Here is an 18,835-nt window from a genome sequence, read left to right as displayed (position 1 = left end):
TTCGAGTCAAGTCTTAATAGAAAAATTTTAAGGCATCTTTCCTATCACAACCTTCTTTCCGATCGTCAGTATGGGTTCCGTCAGGGACGCTCCACTGGCGATCTTCTCACCTACCTTTCAGACTCCTGGTCATCCTCCTTTCGGGACTTTGGCGAAAGCTTTGCCATTGCACTTGACATCTCAAAGGCTTTCGATCGAGTCTGGCATAAATCTTTAATTTCCAAACTGCCCTCCTATGGTTTCTATCCTTCTATCTGTGCCTTTATCGCTAGCTTCCTTTCTGGTCGTTCTATAGCTGCTGTCGTAGACGGCCATCGTTCTTCTCCTAGATCTATCAACAGTGGTGTTCCTCAGGGCTCTGTCCTATCACCAACTCTCTTCCTTTTATTCATCAATGATCTTCTAAGCTGTACATCTAACCCTATCCACTCATACGCTGATGACTCCACCCTTCACCTTTCCATTCGGTTCCCGCAACGCCCATCTCAACAGTTACTTCAACAAACAAGGGATGAGGCTATGGCACACCTAATGTCTGACTTGGCTCATATCTCTGACTGGGGTAAAAATAATATGGTTGTCTTTAATGCATCTAAGACTCAGTTCTTACACCTATCAACCCGACAAAATCTTCCACAGGTATACCCACTAATGTTTAATAATATTCCGATTAATCCTGCATCATCCTTGAACATGCTTGGGGTTTCATTTACTCGGGACTTATCTTGGAAAGATCATATTACATCTCTTGTAAAATCTGCTTCCAAGAGATTGGGTGTGCTAAGCCGACTCCGCTCTTTCTTTACCCCTGCACAATTGTTGACTCTATACAGGGGTTTTATCCGCCCCTGTGTGGAGTACAACTCTCATGTGTGGGGAGGCTCCCCACATACAGCTCTTCTCAATAGGGTGGAGTCAAAGGCTTTTCGTCTCATTAACTCTCCTCCTCTTACTGACTCCCTTCAACCTCTGTCTCTTCGCCGCACTGTTGCATCTTTATCTCTTTTCTATCGCTACTTTAATGGTCACTGCTCCTCTGAACTGTCTGCTTGCATTCCTCCACCTCTACGACGGGCGCGTAGCACCCGTCTGGCAGCAAACTCTCATCCCTTTTCTGTCCAACTCTCTAATGCAAGAGTTAACCGTTACTCCCAGTCTTTCATCTATGCAACAGGTCAGCTCTGGAACTGTCTCCCTCTGTCTGTATTTCCTTCTGCCTATGATCTCCAGTCTTTCAAACGTAGTGTGTCCAGGCATCTCAAAATGATCGGATCTTGAATTTGGCTCTCTATTGTATTTTGTTTTTCTCTTGGAGGGAACTGTTACTGCGGGCTCATGGCCTTTGGTTCCTTCTTCCTCGCATAAAAAAAAAAAAAAAAGTTCTCCTCCTCCTCGTCGTCGTCGTCGTCCTCCTCCTCCTCCTCCTCCTCATCATCATCATCATCATCATCATCATCGTCCCTCCACCTCCTCCTCCTCCAGATCATCATCATCATCATCATCATCATTACCATTCTCTTCTCTTTTCCTTCTTCTCATCCTCATCATCATCCAGAATTCTTTTTCCATAAACAAAGGAGAGAGAGAGAGAGAGAGAGAGAGAGAGAGAGAGAGAGAGGGGGGGGAATACGTAACGTACAAGAATAATTCGCTTAGTAGACATTACGTTTCTGATATAGCCTACATGTAGAATGACTGTGTGTGTGTGTGTGTGTGTGTGTGTGTGTGTGTGTGTGTGTGTGTATCTTGTTTCTACCCTGTAATGAGTATGTGTGCGTGCTGTTTTTGACCTGTGTGTGTGTGGTGTGTGTGTGTGTGTGTGTGTGTGTGTGTGTGTGTGTGTGTGTGTGTGTGTGTGTGTGTGTGTGTATTGAGTAAGTGGGGCTGGGAGATGGATATGGGCTTTGTCAGGACAGCAAAAGATATTCTGAAACTCCATTTCCCCATTTAATATACAGTTTAAATTGCCTGCCACTGCCGCTCAGGGACGTGCGAGGCTGGCACTGTTGCCTTAAATATGGGGACTGAATAGCTGATCCCGGACCCCCATTTCCCGGTTAAATAAGGGCAAGATGGAATCGGTAATGGTGATTGGTTGTGATGGTAATGTCCTGTTGGATGTTCATGAGCGAATTAATATCGTGAAGCCTTCTACTCATTACGGTATCTTATTATGTCCGGCCTACGACAGATTATGCTTCGTTATTAAAGGGGAAGGAAGTTTTTATTATTCCCATACAGTTAGATTGCCATTTTACCGTGCCTCAAACAGGTTACCTCGTGTAGGCTACTATCTAAGCCTTAAATTATTTGAAAGTAGGTGGTTAGGTTAAGTGGCAATCCTAGGTGGTTAAAATCAGTGGGTAGGGTAGCTCAGGATACGTTAGGTTAGGCTGAATCATTAAATTTGCCGTAGATTTGATTGATGCACTGACGAGTCCCGATGTTGAGATGGTAGGTAATCAGAGCGTCGTCCAGTCGGTAAACAGTGCCATGTGCGAGGTGGCGGCGACCATGGATACACTGAAATAGGTAATTTTTGTTTCCTCTGCGCCTTTTGTAGCCTGTAATAACAATCTAACCATCCGTATTGCATTTGGTCATAAAATTACTTACCTGAAGTCCGTGGCATTCCAAGAAGACAGTTGCAATCGCCGCGGCTGAAGTTTTACCGTATGTTTTGCGTAGCTTTGCCCGGTGTAATTTTTGGGAAAGTCTGGCTGATGTGTTTCTTTGCGCACAGAATTGTTACCCGAGTTGACTATCCCCTGTGAAGCCTCCTATGTCACCTAGAATATGGTCCAAAAAGGCACGTGATACAGACTACCTTATTCTTTTGCAGTTTAAGTAGCATCATCGCAGACCCATCATCATCTCCCAGCCGTAACTTCTCCTAACTATGACAGAACTGCTCCAAGCGTCATTATCCTCGCATAACCCTACACAGACTCACAGCCTTCCATCTCTCATACCATTATACCATACTACTCGATTCTTGGCTTTCAGACCCTCATAAAATCCACGGTACCAACAACATTACCCACATTCTTACGTTCACACACTTTTCGTAGCATCCCTTCTCTGTTCATTCTTTGTATGTGGCCATACCATCTTCGAGTATTCCATTTTATCAACTATCAATGGTATGTATAGCCAGATGCCTTAGTCCTGTAAGGGGTGGCCACAAGCAAATTGCCTCCATTCCCCTGCCATTATGCTGCCCAACCCCCAACTCACACACCCCTCTCTCATGTACCAGTGCCTCTCCAGTCATTCACTCATACTTCTTTGTCTTCCATCTCATAGCATCCATATACACTCGTGGTAAACAAACACTTCATGCAGCAGAAGTACATTAACTGATAGTTTGTCTAGTTACCTATTGCCAGATGCCTCAGTTCCGTAATGGGCAGCCATGAACAAATTGCCTCCATGTCACCCTGTCCAAAGCCATTTCACTGCCCTGCTCCTGGCTCACACCCCCCTCTCTCGTATACCTCTCCACTCCATCCCTTCATCTCATCCTCAGCCTTCTGCTCCTTCTCCCCTCCTCCACCTCACTCACATACACTCTCCTTGTTAGTCTCTTGCTCTCCATCCTCTCCACATGGCCAAACCACCTCAGTGTATTTCTTAACGCTTTCTGTCACATCCATATCCACACCACGACACTCCCTCACTTCCTCATTTGTCAGTCTGTCTCTCCATGTAATTCCACATGCTCCTCACAGATAACTAATTTCCACTGCTCTCACTCTTGACTTGTGTCCTTCCAACAAGGTCCAAGCTTCACTTCCATACGATAGAGTTGGCATCGCAGTACTGTCATGCAGCAATTTTTTCACTTCCATGCTCACTTCCCTGTTCCTTATCACTACTTTCAAGAAACCAGCAACCTATCTTCCCTGTTGTACCCTTTCAAGCACTTCACCCTCCAAACTTCCATCATTACTCATCACACTACCCATGTATATACTTAAATGCATTCACATTTTCCATTTCCTCCTCATCTAACCTCATTGTACATTCAGTGGCTTCATTTCTCTCAAAGACCATAACTACTCTTCCCTACATTCACCTTTAGATTCTGTTTCTTACACACACTCCCAAACGCATACACCAAGCCTTGCAGTTCCCCTTCGTCTTCACTTAACAACACAGTATCATCTGCAAACAACAGTATGGGGAGTTTCAAAACACTGCCTTGATAATCTTTAATATTTTTCTGCTTGTTTTTGGGGTGATAAATGAACATTCCTCATTAAATTTCTTTCCTTGTTGATTTTTAGCCATGTTCCTTCTACTTTATCAATTGCTTTTTCAAGTGTAATGGCGGACACTTCCAATGTACGTCCTGGTTGCTTGTAGTACTTCATCCTAACCTGACATTTTAACCCGACCTGTCCCAACCTAACCTAGCAGTTTAACCTATCCTAACTTAACCAAGATTCGAGTAAGATTTCGTTATTCCGTGATTACCGGGTATGTACAAATGTTGGCGAGGCACAACGAACACGACAGTAAAAACAAGGGGAAAAGTCAGCACAAAACAGTTGTTTACCACCATGAAAATCATTTCATTTCATTTAGTTTTGTTTATAAGACAGTATGGATCAGTTGGGTCAAGGATTGTGTGGGTAAAGTTGAAAGTTGGAATACAAATGTGGGCGATTGTGTGTGTGTATGCGCCAACGCAAGATCGTGCTAGAAGAGTGAGAGAAGAGTTCTGGACAAATGTAGAAGTGTGCATGGAAAAGTTTGGAAGGAGTGAGAGATTGTTTTTGATTGGTGATATGAATGGTAAAGTTGGTAATGTGAAGGTGGATGGAATAGTTGGTGAGTGGGGTGTGCCTGCTGAGATAGATGAGAATGGGAGTGCGTTAGTGGACATTTGTGCTGGGAGGGGGTTGGTAATAGCCAATACCCTCTTCAGGCATAAAATGATCCACAGGTATACATGGCGAGTGATGAGAAAGGTGGGTGGTGAACTGAATGAAAGGAAGGCAATGATTGATTATGTGTGTGTGGATGAAAGGATGCGAAGATGTGTAAAGGATGGAAGAGTGTATAGAGGCTGGGGGAGTGGACTTTCTGACCACTACTTGGTGGTGGCCAGAATTAGGTTGCAAGTAAGATGGAGGAATAGAAGAAGGGAAAGACGAGAGGAAGGAGTAGTTGCAAGGAGAGTGGAAAGGTTACAAGAGGATAAGAAAAAGGCAGAGTATAAGAGAGAAGTGGAGGAACGATTGGGCAAATATGAATTGGAGCAGATGGGAGACGTGGAAGATGTGTGTAAGATATTTACAGAAGAAATATGTGCAGCATGTGATGTGGTGTGTGGAAGGAAGAGAAGACGGAGGGGGGTGCAAGGAACAGCGTGGTGGACTGAAGAGGTGAAACAGGCTGTGGCACAAAAGAAGAAAGCATACAATGAATGGATGAGAAATAGGGGCGTGGAAGAAGTTGAGAGGCGGAAGAGAGAGTTATATGTGGAAAGGAAGAGAGAGGTGAAAAGATTAGTAAGAGAGAGTAAGAAGAGAGTGGATGAGGAATTTGGAAGGAATTTGAGTGTAAAGTGGAGGGACTGTAAGAAAATGTTCTGGAGAGAAGTGAAAAGAGTAAGACAGGGTGGAAGTGAAGTTAGCAGGGGAGTGAAAGATAAAAATGGTAGATTACTAGCGGAGAAGGGAGAAAAAGTGAGCAGATGGAGAGAACACTTTAAGGAATTGTTGAACGTGGAGGATGGAAGTAATGCGAGTATAAGTGGCTGGGGAATGGCTGGGAGAAGGAGGGAGGTGAGAAGACAGGAAGAAATCAGTAGGATAGAAGTTGTGGAAGCAATGAAGAAAGTTAAATCGGGGAAAGCCCCAGGAATTGATGGAGTGTGTGGTGAAATGCTGAAGCATGGGGGAGAGATAGTAGTAGAATGGATGTGGAAGATGTGCAGATTGGCCTGGGAGGAAGGTAGAGTCCCGGAGGATTGGAAGTCAGGTATAATTATTCCCTTGTACAAAGGAAAAGGGGAAAAAGAAGTGTGTGGTAATCATAGGGGCATTTGTCTTCTTAGTATAATAGGAAAAGTGTATGGTAGGTTACTTATAGACAGAGTTAGAGAAAGAACAGAGAAATTAGTTGGAGAAGAACAGGGAGGCTTTAGGAAGGGAAGAGGTTGTGTAGATCAGATATTCATTCTTAGATCTTTAGTGGAAAAGTTTCTAGAGAAGGGAAAGAAGTTGTATGCGGCTTTCATGGATTTGGACAAAGCATATGACAGGGTGGATAGACAAGGATTGTGGAAAGTGTTAAGAATATATGGAGTAGATGGGAAGTTGTTGAATGCTGTGAAGAGTATGTACGATGGTGCGAAGGCTGCAGTGCGTGTGGATGGTGAACTAAGTGAATTTTTCTCTGTGAAAGTTGGTTTGAAACAGGGATGTGTCATGTCTCCATGGTTGTTCAATCTGTACATGGATGGGGTAATAAAAGAGGTACAAGGTAGGGTAGTGGATGTTGGAGTGGCCCTGGTGAGAGAGGATAGTGTTTGGAAACTCCCTGTACTGTTGTTTGCAGATGATACTGTGTTGTTGAGTGAAGACGAAGGGGAGCTGCAAGGCTTGGTGGATGAGTTTGAGAGAGTGTGTAAGAAACGGAACCTAAAGGTGAATGTAGGGAAGAGTAAAGTGATGGTCTTTGAGAGAGGTGAAGTCAGTGAATGTACAGCGAGGTTGGATGGTGAGGAATTGGAAAATGTGAGTACGTTTAAGTATTTGGGTAGTGTGATGAGTAAGGATGGAGGTTTGGAGGGTGAAGTGCTTGAAAGGGTACAGCAGGGAAGAAAGGTTGCTGGTTCCTTAAAAGCAGTGATAAGAAACAGGGAAGTGAGCATGGAAGTAAAAAAGTTACTACATGACAGTATTGTGATACCAACTCTAACGTATGCAAGTGAAGCTTGGACGTTGTTGGAAGGACACAAGTCAAGAGTGAGAGCAGTGGAAATGAGTTATTTAAGAGGAGCCTGTGGAGTCACGTGGAGAGACAGGCTGACGAATGAGGATATAAAGGAGCGTTGTGGTGTGGATGTGGATGTGATAGGAAGCGTTGTGAGGAACACACTGAGGTGGTTTGGCCATGTGGAGAGGATGGAGGGTGAAAGATTGACGAAGAGAGTGTATGTGAGTGAGGTGGAGGGTGGAAGAGGGAGGGGGAGACCGAGGATAAGATGGAGGGATGGGGTGGAGAGGTATATGAGAGAGGGGGGTGTGAGTTGGGAGCAGGGCAGTGAAATGGCGGGGGACAGGGCGACTTGGAGGCGATTTGTTTGTGGCCACCCCAAACGGGATTGAGGCGTCTGGCAATAGATAGATAGATAGATTGTTTATAAAGGCGCCAACATGCTTGCATGTTCGTCCTCGGTCACCTAATGGTAGCTCTCCATGCTGCTCTATCTCTGGCAGCCTCCCTATCCAGTCCCTTATCCCTGAGGTCACACTCTATGACCTCGTCCCTCGTCTTTTTCGATATACCTCTGGCAGCCCTACACCTCTCACTCTCCACACCCAATTGTAATCCCCCATCCTCTCTGCATGCCCAAACCATCTCAATCTGCCCCTCCTCATGACAACACCAGTTCTCTCCAGTCCCATCCTTCTTTTCACCTCTTCCAATAGCAGTTGAATTGGTACAGTCCTTCAGCTGCTGAAGTTAAAACATACATTTACCACCTTCATTATTGGTTATATCATCCAGCTTCTTTATGCAGTTAACTAAAATTCTTTCACCTGAAATTGGTCCAGATTTTCTTTCTTTTGTAGTTTATATCATGTAGCTACAGCATATCATTGGCTGAAAACGATAATGCTACAGCTCTACACCCTTTCCATAGCACTTCTTTGTGACTAGCACCATATTCTTGTGTTATGGTAATTTGGATTTCAGTTTTAGGCCAACTTAATGTCAGTAGATAGTAATGGTACATACCCTTTGCAGAGCTGTACCTGAGCAGTGTGTCCAGCAGGAAGCAAAGAAAAGGACTCAAGATGTAATGAAGACACTCTGTTGGAAAAGGATGTAAGGAGTATCATCAAGTATGTGAAAGATATCATTATAAGTGTTTGATATTATTTACTAGTTAATTTTTTTGTTTTGTTCCCCATATATCAACAAGTGGGTTGGTGGAGGGTTGGTGCCCCTCCCCGTAAAACAGGTAACTCAAAAGTCCAGTGGCCACCCCATACGGGAATAAGGCATTCGGCTATAGATAGTTATAATGTTAATAGAAACTTTGATCATAGCTTAGTATTTTGCAACAATATTTGATCAGTTATCTCATCAGTTAGTATTTTGCAACAAAATTTAATCATTTATTTCATCAATTGTACAATACTTTCAACAAGTTTTTAAAATTGTAAGCATACTTTGTGGATGCCTTGTATAATCATTGTATGCTGTATACCGTTTGCAGAGCTGTACCATGTGTTTGGAGATAAATGGTTATTTGCCTATGGTTGCAGTCGATTCAGGAACAGTGTCCTTGGAAGCAAAGAAAAGTACATTAGTTGTAATGGAAACACTCTTAGAGAAGGACCTAAGGAAGATCATTAAGTACGTGGAAGATGTCATTGTAAGTGTGCAGTATAATTTACTAATATTTGTTCTTTACTCAGTGTAGTGCTCCCTACTTCTTCCTTCATCTGTATCATCCTCTTTTCCTATTTCTCCCATCCAACTGTCCCTTTTTATTACTCTTCCTTTCTTTTCAGGTGACTTTACATTGAGTAACAAGCCTAATGGTTTCCTGTAAGCCAGCAAACCATTTACAGCACTGGGTGGTAATTAAATAACCAACCCATAGGCCTACATGTTTTCATATATATACGTCAACAAGTGGGTTGGCAGAGGGTTAGTGCCCCTTCCTGTATAACAACTAACTCAGAGACAAACGGCCACCCCTTATGGGGTCATGACTTGTGACTGTAGACAGATATAGATATGTTCTTTTCTTTGGATTATGAATGTAGAAATACTTGATAGAATCATTAGGCTAAATTAATGTCAAAATACAATACTGCAATAAGAATCTTTAGACCAAATTATTATCAGAATAAACTAATGGTATATACCCTTTGCAGTGGTGTACCTAAGCAGTGTTTCCAGCAGGACGCAAAGAAGAGGAATTTAGATTTCATTGGCACAGCAAGGAAAATTGTCATGTCTGTGGAAGGCATCATTGTAAGTGTATGGTATTATTTACCTATGTACTCATCTCCCTCCCCCCACCTTACACTCCTGTCTCTCTCTCTGATACCCCTCTACTCCATCCCTCCATCTAATCCTTGGTCTTCTCCTCCCTCTCCCCCACTTAACAATTTTAATATGGTAATTTGACCCAAAGAGTTAATGTTAACACTCGGTTCCTATTGCCAACCGTCAGCTCAGTCTAATTATTTTTACAGAAGATGAACAGAGGAAGGGGCAAAAAAACATTGGCGAGAATAGAGTACATGTAATAGATTTGACATGCAGTGATTAATGGTGGTTCTGTTAATGTGCATGATTCATCGACACTCATATCTTGTGTGTTGTTCAGAATTCAGTACTAGATTTGTATTAATCACAGGTGGGTAAAAAGCATACTGTACTTTGTGGGTGACAGAATGACTTGGAGGCGTTTTGTCTGCGGCCACCTTAGCAGGATTAGGGCGTCATGCTATAGATAGATAGATGGGACTTTGTATCGTCACTGGCGTCAGGATTCTGGGGTCTGGAATGCTGAGTGTGTGGTGCATCTCACTGATCATGCTCTTTATTAACTCTCCCTCTGTTATATATTTCTCTTCTATTTTTTTTTTTTGTATATCCTGTATCACCACATCTTGGGTGGGAAAAAAACGTCGAGATGATGATGTATTGCCATGCACATATCTGCAATAGAACATTATCTATCTATCTATCTATAGTCAGATGCCTTAATCCTGTATGGGGTGGCCATAAGTAAATCCCCCCCATGTCACACTGTCCCCTGCTATTTTGCTGCCCTCCCCCCAACTTGCACCCCTTCTCTCCCATACCTCTCTGCTCCACCTCTCCATTTCATCCTCGGTCTCCCCTTGCCTCTCCTCCCCCCCCCCTCCACCTCACTCACATACTTTCCTAGTTAGTCTCTCTGTCCATCCTCTCTCAATGGCCTAACCACCACAGTATATTTCTCCCAACGCTTTCCGTCACATCCACACCACAGTGCTCCTTCACATCCTCATTTGTTGGTCTCTCTCTCCATGTAATGCCACATGCTGCTCTAAAGTAACTCTTTTCCACTGTATCTGTTTGCAGGTAATGTGGAATATTCAGCTAAGGTGTGTGCAGTCTTCCTGGAGGTGTTGTGTTCACAGCGTCAGCAGTGTTCATCACACATCATCACAGAAGATACCGTACCTAACAACCTGCACCATTAAGTGAACGCATCTGTGTTGAGGGACAGAGTTCTAAGGGATCTGCAAGTAAGATATATGTAGTATCATGGGGCTGTATTACTGGTAGGATGTTTGTATAATGCTTCATGGTACAGCACACCCTTGTTTTACAATGAGGTGGCATTTGAAAAAATCCATTGCATAACTGTTTATCATGTATTGTCAATTATGTGGGTTCAATGGGGATACGTTTTCGGCCAAGAGTCACTCACCCAACAAAGTCTAAGAACGTGTTTTCAACTCACCTAAACTGCAAGTAATTTTACATCACTGCACTTCACCTGCTGCCTCAGCTCCAGCACCACACTGTTGTTCCATCCCTGACACTAACACATCCAATAGTGGGTGAGTTCAAAGGCCATCTTCGAGAAAAAAAAAAAATTGCCATAAGCTTGTGTGTTGGCAATTGTGTACAGTAAGCGAAAATAGCTCTTGTACATCAACCAGTGAGGCTTCATACAGGGTCTTAATAATCGTATAAGCAAAAAAAGCTATTATTTGTCAGAAAAATGTCTTACAAGTGATACATCGCATACCAGTTCGTCATATAACATTGGTCTACTGTAGTGTACTTCTTCCTTAGCTATTTATTAGCGTATTATGATTGAAGAGTTGAGAGGAAGGATGGGACAGCAGTGTATTGGTGTTTTAATGAACAAGAGCAGAGTGAGATAGTTTGACTATGGGATAGGATGGAGGATAACACACACACACACACACACACACACACACACACACACACACGATTATACTATATGATACTTACTCATTTTTTATAGACGAAGATAGTCGTCCGTTTGCAGTTCATTTTCCATAGCTCAGTAACAGAATAAGGCAGTACTATGGCCAAGCATATTTGTCATACCACTTCTTCGTGACTAGCACCATATTCTAGTGTTAACCCCCTGTCACAGCACTTTATTTAAGAAAGAGATTGCAATTTCACGCCAAGTTAGAGTGAACAGGGTATAGCTATGATGACGAAACACATATTTGTCTCTTGGTTTCCAGATCACTGCACGCGCACTCCTCAGGTCACGTCTTCCATAGAACAGACAACAGAGGGACAGACAGCGTAACTGAATGGCAGGCTAGAGATGGAGTGAGAAGAAGAGGTACACAGAAAACAAGATAGAGATGATACGCGCAGATCCACCGATATCGGAAGGAACAAGTTAACAGGCATTGGATCAGAGTGGAGAAAGGTGAGAGGGGTCCTTATCCTGCAGTGGTGTGTCACAAGCTGATAATGATGATGATGATGATTGATGATGATGATGATGATGATGATGATGATGATGATGATGATGATGATAATGATGTTGATGCTGATAATGATGATGTAACTCCGTGCAAACTCTAAAACAAGGTTAGATGATGGTGATGAATATGATGATAAAGGTGATGATACTGATATATCTTTTGTACCACATTTTTAACAGTGCTGGGATGATGATGACATGCTGCTGCTGACGACGATGATGATGATGATGATGATGATGATGACGAGGAAGATGATGATGATGATTACTACAACGAAGACGACGACGATGATTACGACGACGACGATGATGACAACGACGACGATTTTCAAGTCATTGGCTGAGTCACCTCTCGCGTTCCTTTCTGTTTAACTACGTGTTTTGGTGACTGGGCATTGTGTGTGTGTGTGTGTGTGTGTGTGTGTGTGTGTGTGTGTGTGTGCTTGCTTATGTTCGTGTATGTATATCTTGGTTGATGATCCAATAGTTATTCAAATGGCAGAATTATTTCCACACATTCATAGTTTTATTTCAAGGGTAAATATTAGGCTATGAATTTAGGACCTTTTACCCATAGAGTTACGAGACACTTACGCAATATTCTGAAATGATTCTTACATCCCATAGATCACATAACAGGGTTTCATAAGTCACTGATCATCGTCGCTTTATGTATCGTTAGGAAGTGGATGAATATGAGTGTCTGAAATAATACATATATTTTGGCCTTTATTTAAATGGAAAAATTAACCTCACAGAATTATGCACTTTTAATTTTAAGGATACAACACATGATTTTCTACATTTTATCACAGTAGCTCTAGGACCGGCCCTGCCCGTCTGCTTCTCACTAACAATTTTCGGATGAGAGGTGTTGTACTCATATAGGCTTTGGAGATTATAGTGAAGCCAAGTCACGTTCTACCAGCCCCACACACTAAATCACATTGAATCACTCACCCACACCACACCACACCATACTACCCCCCCACACCATATCACACCACGCCATACCAGTCTCTCACACTACATAACACGAAATCACACTCCCACACAACACAGAACCACCCTCCCACACCACATCACACCACAAAAAATCATCCTCCCACACCATACCACACCACACATAACCACTCTCCCACATCACACCACACCACAAAAAATCATCCTCCCACACCACACCACACCACATAAAACCACCCTAGCACACCACACTACACCTCACCACACAAACCTCCCCACATCACAGAACCCTCCACACATCACACCACACAACCCTCCACACACCACACCACACAACCCTCCACACACCACACCACACAACCCTCCACACACAACACCACACAAACCCCTCCATACCACACTACACCACACAACCTCCCTCTATACCACACTACACCACAAAACCCTCTCACCACACCATACCACACCACACCACACCAAACCAAGGGGATTAAACAAAGGGGTTTGAAGCTCCCGCATCTGGTAATTCTGAGCTTGTTTCCAGGTACCTTCACACACAATCCTCTGGTCACATCTTCCACAGAGCAGGCAACAGATGGACAGGCAGCGTAACTGAATGGCAGGCCAGAGATGGAGTGAGAGGAAGAGGTACACAGGGAACAAGATAGATGAAACACGCAGATCCACCGATATGGGAAGAGGCTAACAACCAAAGTATCAGAGTGGAGAAAGATGAGAGGGGTCCTAATCCTCCAGTGGTAATGTCAGGGCCTGATGATGATGATGATGATGATGATGATGATATTAATGATGATAATGATGATATTGATGATGATGATAATGATGTTGATGCTGATGATAATGATGATTTAACTTCAGTACGAGGTAATAGAGTTGGGATAACGGTGATGATGATGATGATGATGATGATGATTACTGTTATGATAACAATATTAATGATGATGATGATGATGATGATGATGATTGTAGTTATGATAATGATAGTAATGGTAATAATAATAATAATAATGACAATTATATTAATGATAATGAAGATACTGATGATGATTTTTGTCGGTAGGTGGACGGACGGACGGAACTGCAAGAACTTGGTCAGCAGTCAAAGATCCACGATTCCCCATCCATCCATCCATCCATCCATCCATCCATCCATCCATCCATCCAGCTCCCCCTGATGTTAAAAGCTAAGTCAAATTTCTGTGTCATACGCCTTTTGGAAACAGGGCAGTATTTTAGGAAGCACGGGAGTCTTCTCAGTGCCCCTTCCTTAGCTATTTATTTTTGCATAGCACGTCTTAACATTTTCTTGTAAGCTATTAAAATCGGCTTCATATCGGCAGAGTTTACATCTCTCTCATAAAAGAGGGTGTTGTGGTGTAATGTGCTGATTAAATCGCTAAGGAAGAGATGTAAAGAATTTCCAAAGCAGCTTACAGTACAATCCTGGAGGCAGAAAAAAAAAAAAAAACTGAAGCGAAGTTAACTCATATTTTCAAGTCAAGATAGATAAAGATTAATTTTATTTATATTTTGTTATGGAGAAATTTGTCCAGATTTTCACATTAAGGTGCAGTATATTCCTAGATTTCCACTTTCCTTTTTATTGATCCAAAAGCGTAATAGTGAAAAAATCTAATGAAAAATCGACTAGTCTCTCTCTTGACCCAGTGCCCACCTACCTACAAGATTCCATTGAAAGCCGATAGCAAGTTTTTGATATATCTTGGCCATAGACAGACAGATAGAAAGACAGACAGACAGACAGATAGAAAGACAGACAGACAGACATATAGATAGACAGGCAGACAGACATATAGAAAGACAGACAGACAAACATATAGACAGACTAATAGAATGACAGACAGATTGACAGATAGATAGATAGATAGACACAGACACGGGTGAATACATAACTTCCTTCAACTTCACTGGCTGAGGTAACTAGGCATATAAAGCAGTCACCACACAAACATTATCAAACCCTCCAGCATCCCACACACACACACACACACACACACACACACACACACACACACACACAATACTTATATTATACTAGTTCACTGAAACATGAGTTTTCTTATATTTATAATTATCGTTCGATAGGGAATCCAAAAAATACAAGTTGAAAGATGTGTTTATCATTATTATTATTATTATTATTATTATTATTATTAAAGTGAATGCAATAAGTGGAGCAGGAACTGTGCGAGCATTATAAGCTGGAGACAGGCCTTACCCACCTGAGGCAGCGAAAGGGAAGACACGAGGAGAGGGTGTGGAAAGAGAAAGATAAAACGAGAGAGAGAGAAAGCACAAAAGCATATCCCTGTTTTTATCTGAACCTTCAATTTGTGCTATACGTAACAGATATCTAATGCATATAAATTTTTAGTAATGATACAGTACTTTATTGCTGATTCTGATTGCTATCGTCCTTACACCTGCTCTCTTTTACACACAAGGCTCCTACAACCCACTCTCAGCTGAATAAAACCTTCTGACCTCAGCAATATAAGGATGATCAGAGAAATTACCAATATGCCGGGAATCGAACCCGGGACTCTCAGGTGAGAGCCAGGCAGCATACCACTACACCACGACCAGGTAAAAGTTAACTCACGTTGTCACAGTCTTGTAACCAACGTCCCTCCGCCCCCCACTGTGGGCCTGAAGAGGGTGAGTTAATCCCCTGGCACTCGGGCAAGTAGATGCTTTTAATCTATCCCAAGCACTTACGGCAAGTCAGAATGAAGAGAGAACCTGTATTTTTACACACTCTGTTTCCTATGCTTTACTCTCAGGTGGATCAAAGCGTCTAGGATTAGCTGGGATGGAACACTTGAGTAATCCCTGTCATGAGAGGGTCACCATACCATCTTTTGGCTATAAGAGTAGCTAAGCAAAGATTCTAAGCTTGGTAGGACTCGCTGCTTGCCTCTGTCAGTCAGTGGCCGCCGGACGACGAGAGGGAGAGGGAACGTCGGCGCTTTCTTGTGGGTACGTGTTGGAATTTGCTGTTATTAGCCATTCAGAGGATTAAACTGGGACACAAAGATATATTAGTGGCAGCCAGAGAGTGTTATAAGCTAAAGACATGTTAAAAATATGGGTAACAAGTGTATTTGTCGGTGAGACGAAGAAGGTATCAGTGAGTAAAGGAGATGGGATGGGAAAGGTGCGTTGACTCAGTCTCCTGAGGTAAGGGTTAGATTTTGCTGTTTTTAGTCATTAAGATAATTACATTAGGACACAAGGATATCTTGCTGACAGCCAGGATGTATCATAGGCCAAAGATAAATAAAAAATAAAGGTAATACACGTAAGTTTGATGAGACAAGGGGGCAGTGTGTGAGGGAAGGGAGCCGAGCAGCATCTCAGTTCTGGCGTCTCAGCACCAGTGAAATAAGTGAGTATCGTCCTGTGGATTCTCGTGCCGATCAAATTGGTGGACATGGTTTGTTTCCCCCTTGTCTCTGTCCACGCAGCAGTACAGATCAGAACCTGAATATAAAGTGACTACTGAGGCTTGTATTTTAGGGTAAGAACGTGTTGGCAAAAATAACCTTAGTTCTGTAGTCATAAATCTGCTGTAAGTGCATTCACGTACACATGCATCTGCTCAAAAAACACACACAAACACAAAACACACACATATACTCAGACGCACACCCAAGTGCACACATGTACGCACCTGCACACATATATACATGCATACATACATACATACAGGGAATGCACGAAGGCGCACTTAATTTACCTATATTTACAAAGTTTATGCTCGTGGAAGCAAGCAAGCACATGGTAGTACATATATATTGATGCACCCACATATGTTTCAATACACACATACTGATTCATGCAGCCATTGTTGCACGTACACAGTGATGCACGCACACACGCTGGCACAAATACACCGATGCACACACATGGATGCACGCACGCATTGATGCATTAAGACACTGATACACGCACACGGCAATGTATGCACACACTGATACACACAGACGCTGATGCATACACACACTGATGCACACACTGATGAGTACACACACTGATGCACACACATTTATGAATACTCATATGGAACACACACACACACACACACACACACACACACACACACACACACACACACACACACACACACACACACACACACACACACACGCATATATATGCACATTTACTGATATGCATACCCAAACCTTCATTCAAACAGGTTCACTATGAGCTCTACAATGCATCCACACGCAGTGTCCCTGCCGGACACACACACAGGGTCACCTGGTACACATAGACAACACACACACACACACACACACACACACACACACACACACACACACACACACACACACACACACACACACACACACACAGCAACCACATCAAACCATTCACCCCCACCCCCCACCCTCCACACACAACACATTCACCCACCCACTCACATACACACACACACACACACACACACACACACACACACACACACACACACACACACACACACACACACACACACACACACACACACACAGTACTCTCTAGTGGAACTTGCTGGTGAGGAAATGTGTGTATGTAACTGTGATGGTATCGGGAGGTTGCCATGGTAACACACAGGCACCTCGCACCACACACACAAAACACACACACACACACACACACACACACACACACACACACACACACACACACACACACACACACACACACACACACACACACACACACAATTTATTTTTGGGTAGGGCTGGTAGACCTGTATGATCATGAGAGTTAATAGAGACAGCATTACCACTCTTATAGTAGTATGACTCACTCTCAGCTGAATGTCATCGCCCAACAGTACCTGGAATAAAATACTAGAGTTGCCCCTCCCATGAGAGGGCCCGGGAACCATCTAGTGGTTGTAAAAGTAGCTGGACATGTTTCTCGTCTTGGTGGGCGTCGCTACTTGGCTACTTTTGCTAGTGGCCGTATGACAGTGGAAGGACGAGGGTGTGTGTGTGTTGCTGCTGCATCATTCCCCTGAGGCAACTGTTGGATATTTGCTGTTTTTAGCCATTAAGGTGACTACATTAGGACACAAGGATATCTCACTGACAGCCAGGAAGTATCATGGCCCAAAGAAATAATACCTATAAGGCTACTAGACGTAATTCTGATGAGACATGGGGGATGTTAGTGTGAGGGAGATGAGGAGGCCTTGTAGTCCAGTGCTGCCGTTTTGTGGAAAATCGTCTGCTAATGTGGAAAAACAAATGAACGACGAGCATGGATGTGGGCAGGCGGACGTCATTCCACACTAGTGTGGAATTTTTTTCCACACTAATTGTTCACGTTATTTTGTAGGAATACGAGGAATTTTGTCATGATTAAACCAACGAATATGTAGCGTTTGTCTATAATACTGTCATTTAAAACAAGGGAGAATACGTCGTTGAACAGTCTACCTCTACGCACCCGGCTATATAATTAAAAAAATATATATATTATTTACAAGACTCGTGCCAACCATTAGCAGTCCACACTTGCTTTGTAATATTAAAGAAATACCGAAACAATGTTGTAAATCGTGTACAATTGATATACTAGAAAACTTGGATGTGGATAAACTTACTTGTCTCCTGTCTTGTTATTAATCAACATTTGCTGACTTATTAACTCTCTTAATCATTTAACGTCCTTACACTTGAATCATAATAGGTCTGACATCATTAATAATATTATACCCTCTCTTCCAGTATTCACAGTATACCAAATTGTATGGTAGTTATACCAACAATACATCCTCTGTCATCCTGGTTACTAAACGAATTGTGTGCAATAATGACGTCACAACCAGTGTGCAATTCACGGCAACTCTGCCTTGTACTGCCTCAATCTTGGTGTCTCAGCACCAGTGAAATAGCAGTGTGAGTGTCGTCCTGTTGATTCTCGTGCCGATCAGACTGGTGGACTAGGTTTGCCTGCTCCCTTGTCCCTGTCCACCCAACAGTACAGTTTGGGACCTGAATGTAAACTGATAAGTGCGATTCATATTTCAGAGGGACAATGTGATGGAAAAAAAATATTGTATGTAAGTTATTTTGTCCTGAAGCGCATACACACACACAC

General features: G+C 42.8%; 1 long non-coding RNA gene across 1 annotated transcript in view; it reads left to right on the top strand.

The window, feature by feature from the left end:
• Nucleotides 1-18,835, top strand: part of LOC145411884 (uncharacterized) — a 347,667-nt gene that overhangs the window by 239,459 nt on the left and 89,373 nt on the right. The window lies entirely within an intron of this gene.

This window comes from Coenobita brevimanus, chromosome 91 (genome assembly GCF_032717465.1).
Source record: "Coenobita brevimanus isolate Jiangsu-jjx chromosome 91, ASM3271746v2, whole genome shotgun sequence".
Classification (NCBI taxonomy): domain Eukaryota; kingdom Metazoa; phylum Arthropoda; class Malacostraca; order Decapoda; family Coenobitidae; genus Coenobita; species Coenobita brevimanus.
This window is presented reverse-complemented; position numbering and strand designations above follow the sequence as displayed.